General features: G+C 41.5%; 1 long non-coding RNA gene across 1 annotated transcript in view; it reads right to left on the reverse strand.

Moving 5' to 3' along the window:
• The window catches only part of LOC137857931 (uncharacterized), a 39,833-nt gene extending 37,928 nt beyond the window's left edge, over positions 1 to 1,905 (reverse strand). Inside the window, exon 1 of the long non-coding RNA XR_011097398.1 lies at positions 1,199 to 1,905. This is a non-coding gene — a long non-coding RNA (uncharacterized lncRNA). The remainder of the gene's footprint in view (positions 1 to 1,198) is intronic.
• Positions 1,906 to 7,688: the final 5,783 nt, after the last annotated feature.

Raw genomic sequence — 7,688 nt, forward strand, 5'->3', positions numbered from 1 at the left:
CTCCAGGCAGCCACGTTGCCTGAAGATGGTCCTCTGCCATAGAGGTTCAAGGGGCATTTCTAGGGGAAAAGACAACACCTGAGCTCTGCAGGCAACAGAGCAGGTGAATGGGCCTGGTCTCAGGAGATTTCTTGGTGGGTGAAGTGAGAGAGGACCTTGCAGGAGTAGTTGGTGAGGAATTAAGCACCATCTCTTGGGGAAAGCACCATGACATTACCAAGAGGGTTTAGGAGCATCCAGAAGCACCAATGGTGAATGCATTTGCATAAATGCATTATTAAACATTGCTTAATTTCAAGCTATGAACAAACCAAGAGCTACCACAGAGCTTCTGTGACCACGCTGCCAGACCCAGGTAATGGCTAAATACAAGAGTGTAACCACTATCCAGGGTAACAACAATTTCCTGGAAGACAGTGGGTATATCATTACTTCCCCCTACCCCACCCCAAAGAGAAAAATGATTGGGGATTTAAAAAGATAAAGAAACCAGTAGCAAAGAATAAAATTATTACTTCTCAGTATTTGCTAGTGTACAGCATTATGATAAAAAAGTGTCCTTTTTTAAGAAAGGAGAATATGAGGGGTAGTTGGATCTCAAGTGAACACGTGATCTACAACATCAGCTTAGTTTTACTTTTCATGCATTTGCATTTCTTTCCAGTGGTGAGACTGCAGGCACATACAGAGGAAACAAACAGAACCCCTTCCCTAACTTATGAAATCTAAACCCCCTTCCCCAAAATCTAGGGCACACCAGAGAAAGTCAAGAGCACAAGTAAAGCACTGCCTGATCCAAAACGCACTGACTAACCCAAAATAACAAAAACAACAGAGACATTACAGCATGATTTTTTCCATTTGTTCCTCAGGTCTGTCGGGAACCAGCACAGGGGAAGGAGTAGCTTTAACAAGGACAGTGCACCTTTAGCTATTCCTTTGACTTGTGTGTTACAAATAATTAGATTTGTTCTTCTGTTGATGTTAATCCTACGGATATTGAATATCATGTATTAATTAAAAATTAAGAAGGGATATTAAACATTAGTTAAGTATTAATTTTCCAACAATAAAATCTGTATTATCCTTAATTTAATTTACCCAAAATAATAAAATCCAAGAGCCTTATTTTGGCAGTAAACCACACTTTGGAATAATTTAATTAATCTGGTCTTAGTAAAATTTAGAATCAAAGTACATCTGTTGAGCCATAATGATTCCCGAATCCCTGGTATCACGGTGAAAACTCTTCCTTTCTCGCATTACTACAAGACGGTCCAACCTTGTGAAGTTTAAACAGAAAAGAAAACAGCAGTCGATATTTGTCAAGTCCCGTTGCTCTTTAACATCGATAATCGGGACTGGAATATGCTGCTTTCCCCAGTCAGACACTCCAGCAATCGAAGCAGTCCCCTTCAGCAGCTTCTGGTGCTAAGAGCTTTGAAGGGGCATTTCAGTCAACACTCCCTGATTCTCTTCCCCTCCCATTCAGCGTACCCTGTACCCAACTTCTTGCTGCTGTTTGCTTGTGCCTGATGCCCATGTTCCACACCACTGCCAAAGAGCCACGCTGGAAACTAAAAATCACCCACAGCACACCCAAGTGCCGAATGCCTGTGTTTGGCACTTGAATCCTCCCTGCACAACCCCTGCATTACAAGTGCATGCAGCAATGTGCTTCCTTCACAGTGGCTTTGAAACAGCCTTCACAGTTTATCTTTACGCTCAATTCTTCGCAGCTGTTGGGGCCGGCAGCGCGCAGCAGCCGCGGCTGCACGCGGGACCCGGCGCTGCAGAACCCTTCTGGCATCTCTGCCTCTCCCCATCTAATCCCCTTTGCTGGCCGCAATCTGATGAGTGCCTCGTGAAAAAACAGATGGCAGTAACCGATACGGTCCGTAATTGTGGCTGGTTAATAGCAGAGGATAAGAGTGAGATAAGGACCAAGCCTTGTGGCCAGCTGCTGCTGCATTAACCCTTCACAGGATCACCTCAGAAGGGCTCAGCTGCTTGCAAAATCCAGGGATGAACTGTAGTCATATCCACACACACACACCTTTTAACTCGTTTGTTCCTTTCAGGGCTTTCACGCATATCAGGATAATGATATTAGAACTTAATTCCTCCCTCCCATCTTCCAGTACAGGATCGACAACCCCTACCACTTCCAAATTCCTTAGGGTTGCAGGTAGCCCTCCTTCCATCTCAAAGAAGGGAGCTCAGGAACAGATTTATGCTGACATGTGCCCAGCAGAAACCAGGTTGAAACATAGAGCAAACTACTGTGTTTAATCACAAAATTCAGCCCTCTAAGTAATTAAATATATAAACAGACCTTCCTTATTCCATGCTTTAAAGGCCAGGCTGAAAAAAAAAATACTGGAAAATAAACTTTAACACTGAGCTAAGATACAAAAAGCTCAACCATTTACTGCAAAAACAAGCTCTGCCCTAAGTCAAGAGGCTGGGCTATTGCAACTTCACTTTCTAGTCATGTATTCCCACCCAACAAACATGTACAACACCTTACCAGGTCCACATCATGCACTGCTCATTTTGTCAGCATCTCATTCCAACAACAAAAGCAGCAACAGACCAGCTATTGCTAAAGTTTATTCAAAAAAAGTGTGTCCATCTCCCATTTAAACTCGCGGATACTTTAATAACAAAATTTTGGTGAATCTTACTCAAAAACAGGACAGACAAGATGCTGAAAATCTGATCACAAAACTTCCTGAGAAGGAGGAATATCTGGTTTTATGTGAGAGTTACTTCCAGTGTTACTGATATATATAGTGCAAACAAAAAACCATTACTGAAAATAGTGCTTTTTTTTTTTTCCTAAAATAATATGGTTTTAGTATCTAATTGGAAATTGTCCTTCACAGAAGTTGAATTATTTTATTTCACTAAACTAAAACAGTGATTTTCCAAGATCTTTAGTCTATAAAAAAGAGAAACCCTACTGAGTTTCCATATTATAATACAAGTCCGCGATAGTCCTATTTCAGTCATGCAAAAGGGCAGTGCTGACCACATTCAGTGGGAGACTGCCACATACAGCTTGTAACCATAAACATACAGAGGTTTACAGATTTGATACTCAAATTAAGAAAAATGTTTCTGTTAGAAGAAAGAGAAAGAAGTAGATATGAAGTCATTTCATCATATGACAATGTCACCATTTTAGTCTCAAGCCTGTCATTTATCAATTTTTTTCACCTTTTATAACAAATGAGATCGAAGTATCTTACTTGTACATAGTCCCTGAGCACCCACAGACTGCATTCCAGTAATTCCACTATATATTTTTGTTTGCTACTGTGCATATTCTCCCCCAAATTATTTTTCTCAAATACTTGAATGCAGCCTGCTACTGCCATTTTCCTGAGTTCCTGCTGAAAATGCTGTTTGATCTCTCAACTGCAGAAAACATCATGCAGAAAAAGTCCAATGTTACTACCATGTGAGAAAGACTTTCAGAATATTTTACAGTAGCTTTGAACACTACTCAGTGATTTTAAACTAGTAAAGCAACCATATTGTAGTAGTTGGTGATAAGGACTGGGCGCTCCCAATCCCACCACACGTTCCCAATTCCCGACACGTTCCCAGGCACGTTCCCAATGCCACCACAGTTAGTACACTAATGTAGGTGCACCCCTTATGCAGGCAATGTCACCTTCAGAGTTATCTTGGCTCTGAGCATGCCTTAGAACCATATTAGAAATATTAGAAAATCCTTTCCCCTGTACTACGAACACTGATAGATGAATCCCTTTGTATCTTCTCATGTGGTCTGTACCCCCTACAAGTGAGCAGCACTCACTGTTTTTGAACATCAAGAGCAAAATCCAAACATCAGACCATGCGGACTTCCTATGGCTGCTCTTTGGGATGTATAGGGCAAGTACAGTCCCCCATCTCAGCAACAGTATATGCAGGGGCATATCCTATTATTATTACCACCAGCATTCAGGAAGAAAACAGGCCCCAGTTCAAGCACAATAGACAGTGTGTTTGTTGTAGTACAGGTCAAAGGAGAAACGACAACGTAGAGAGCACCACTGCAAAAAGTATCACCTACAATTTTGTCCAACATCTTACTAGTCTCATGTTCCACCAAACATTTTCATTCACGTCACTGAAGCACTCTGAAAGCATTTCAAAGATTTCAACTGCTCCTGCTTAACAGGAAATTCCCAGAGGGTTTTTGTCTATTAAGGCAGCCTTTTACCGATTAATTAGATTTTAGTTAACACCGAGAATCAGCTCCCAAAACATAATTTTTGAACTTGCCTTGTGCACTGTGGTGGCTCTCTGCAGCAACACAAAGTAGCTCCTGAAAATTACTGAGCTAATTTCTGCAGTGCCACAGAGGTGTTTCTTGGGTATAACATCCCAATGACTATGGTATGAGCCACATGGAGCACACGAAGATTTTGCCCAAGCACTCAGTTGGTGGGATTAGGCCAACTATGAGCCACACGAGCAATAGGAGAGCAACCATCACTTGAAGCTTTATACTGCAGGGATTGTAACGATTATACATTTTCTAATCCTGCTTCCTTCTGGCGAAACAATAGATTTACTATGACTTTATAGCCACTGTCTGTCAATCAGTTGGGTTTCCATCACCAGCATTCCTCCCTTACCGCTGACATGTTGCTTCCACTTGGCCGTAAGCCGCACACTAAACCCTTTCGTGCCTTGGAGTTTGATTCGGGCAGGATGAACAGCCCAGCTCACGTGCCCCTCTTGCAAGCGCAGAAGGCTGCGGTTGAACATCTTGTTTTTTCATTTGCTACAGACATTTGTTCTTGCAGCTGACCATGTGCAGGAGAATTTGCTCATGTTCCAGAAAAGGACAGCTGCACCACAAATTACCTTAAACCTCCTTGCTCCAGGGATTATCTGGGTACAGTGAAGTGTGTGTATCCGAGGGCAGGGGTCTTTTCTTACTATAAACAGAGTTATTAACCTCTTATTTACCAAAAGCACTTATAAACTGAGTAATGGAGACAGTTTTGATATCACTCATCACTGCTGCCTTGTGGTATTTGTTAGGACTGTCCATCAGTCTATGCTTAAGAACTGATTTTCTTGTCTACTTTTTTAGCTTTCCTTCATGAAATAAGTCTTCTGCTAGCTACCCATACTTAGGGGACAGTGCACGCCTCTTTGGTCTGTGGACATGGGTTCTTCTTTGCCACATCCTCTCCTTCAGGAGAAAAGCTGTGCTACAGCAATCTGTCTGAGCTCTTCCACCACCCTTCCTGAGCAATCTCTACAGCAGGTCCACCAGCCTTGGCTCCCAGCACACATCACCTTGGCATTTGGGGGAACTACAGGGGGACCTCGGGAACAGAGGTAGTATCACTAAACCCAACAAACATGTACGTCTTTTTCTGTAATTTGTAAGCATCACTTCAGCAATGCCATGGAAGAAAAACTGAGTGCTGATGGCCTGCTGTGTGGTCAGCAGGATACTGCTCAGCCTCAGGTGGGAAGCCAGACAGGGGCAGTCAAAAAGCAAAGCCACTGATGTGGGTCCAAAGAGACTACCAATTTCAACTTCTGACAAGTTGGAATAATAACAAAAATATAACTGTATGGACCTCCAAGAAGTAGCAATGTGATAACTACACAATATTAAGTCTTTTAGTCTTCGGTTTTATTTTTTCCTTTTATGTTTTCCATTCATGCCAAAGTTTTCTCTATAAGGAGACTTTACATGTGTTTCACATCAAAGTGTTCATACTCCCTCTGGCTGAGATCAGCCTACTACCTCTTGACACCTGCTCTAAAACCAATACCTGCACTTTGACACTGCAGCAAATTCTCTGCTACTGCAAATAGCTGCAGTGAAGCCCTATCCATTTCTACCAACAGAGGTCTTGGCTCACTCCCCTGCCAGCTCACAGCTCTTCTTTTTGCTATTCAAAGGTTCACAATGGACAGGGCTGACATATTTAACATATGTCTGTTTTACAAAATGTCAATTTGCAAGTAAGGAAGCTAAAACAAGAATGAAAAATAAGTTAGAAATGGAGCTTAATGAAACCCCTCTGTTTTTAACATCAATGGTGCAAACGTTTGTGCAACTAAAAATGTGTCTTCAGTCTAACTTCAGACAAGACTCAAACAAAAATCCTGTACAGTCCCCAACTCTTCATTTGTAACTGGATGCCAGCTAAGAAGTGTGGAAACCAAAAACCTGGAACATCAGAGATAACATGCAAATAAGAATATAAAAAAAATAGCCAAAAGCACACTGCCCTGTAACTGCTTTCTCCAATTAAAGACTTCCTCCTTTTTTAAGCACAGCAGCCCAGATGACACAGCACCCACTGACAAGCCATGAGGCCCAGTGGCAGCCAGCTCTTCTCACTAGCAGCTAAGCGGCTACGTCGTGGCTTCAGTGCGCAGCTCAGCATTAGCCTACCCGCAACACTATTTTCTACCGCGGTTCCCAGGTGTTGAACCTCTATGCATGAGGCAGGGAATATAACTGCAATTCCACAAGGCACCACAAACCCCCAGGCCCTGACCCAACAGAAGAGCTCTGCCTCTGAGACAATTCTCAAGGGAAAACTAAAATTTTGACTTGATCCAAAATTTTTCCATGTTTCTAGAAAATAGCTTCCAATATGAGGCATCCATCTTAGTATTCACATTAAGAAAAGTCAGGTTTTTATTTCTTAAGACAGGATCTCACATGTAGATCCAACAGATTTGGACATGGAATATATTTAGAGACATTTTTTACATTTAGCAAAACCAATATTGCCCTCAATTAATTTAGAAATTACAGAATTTCACAGAATTTTCTAGGTTGGAAGAGACCTCAAGATCATCGAGTCCAACCTCTGACCTAAAACTAACAGTCCCCACTAAACCATATCCCTAAATTATGTTCCAGTAGACTAACAATTCACCACAGGTTTTTGATTTGTGTTTTAGTTTCATATTTTTAAAGGTATTAAGCCTCTCACCCATAGAATAAGCTCTCAAATAGTGGTTTTTAAGAGTCTCTTAATTAAACCACCCTGACACGAGTTCTGTGACCCTCCATCTTCCACATCATGATGTGGCAATACACTGGCTGTTACCTCTCAAGCCAGGCACTTTGTCAATTACCGTATATTTTTATGCCACCTCACAATACTTGGCAGCCACAGCTTCAAGCTCTTTACATATATATATAGTTAGAAGATCTTCTCTAATGAAGATATGAATAATATCCCTATATATTAAATATTCATCAAAGCTTTTTCAAGTACATGCTGTAGCATCTTTCTAAGAAATGTTACCATCTGTGCCAAAACTTCGAATCTGAATCCAAGTAGCATTATCACTGTGAGGCTTTTATCAAGGACATAGATTGTATTACACTTCTAGAAGTCAAGGGTTAGATATTGCTGGGAAAACTATGCAACATGAATTCCTGAAGTGTATTAGCAGCCCACAGCCACATCAAGACCAGTCTAAAAATAAGTTAATTTGCTCTGGTCCAGAAAGCAGAGTAGCAACACTGGCTCCTTGAAATCATCCTCCTTCTGCTGTTACCAAATAAGCCAGAATCACTGTCTGTCAAACAAAGAAATCCTGGTAGGCAACACAAACCACTGTTCCTTCATTACTGTAGTAAGTTATGAGCTTCAAGGTACAGTTGAAAAAAAGAAAAT

The sequence above is a fragment of the Anas acuta genome, chromosome 5 (assembly GCF_963932015.1).
Source record: "Anas acuta chromosome 5, bAnaAcu1.1, whole genome shotgun sequence".
NCBI classification, from domain to species: Eukaryota; Metazoa; Chordata; class Aves; order Anseriformes; family Anatidae; genus Anas; species Anas acuta.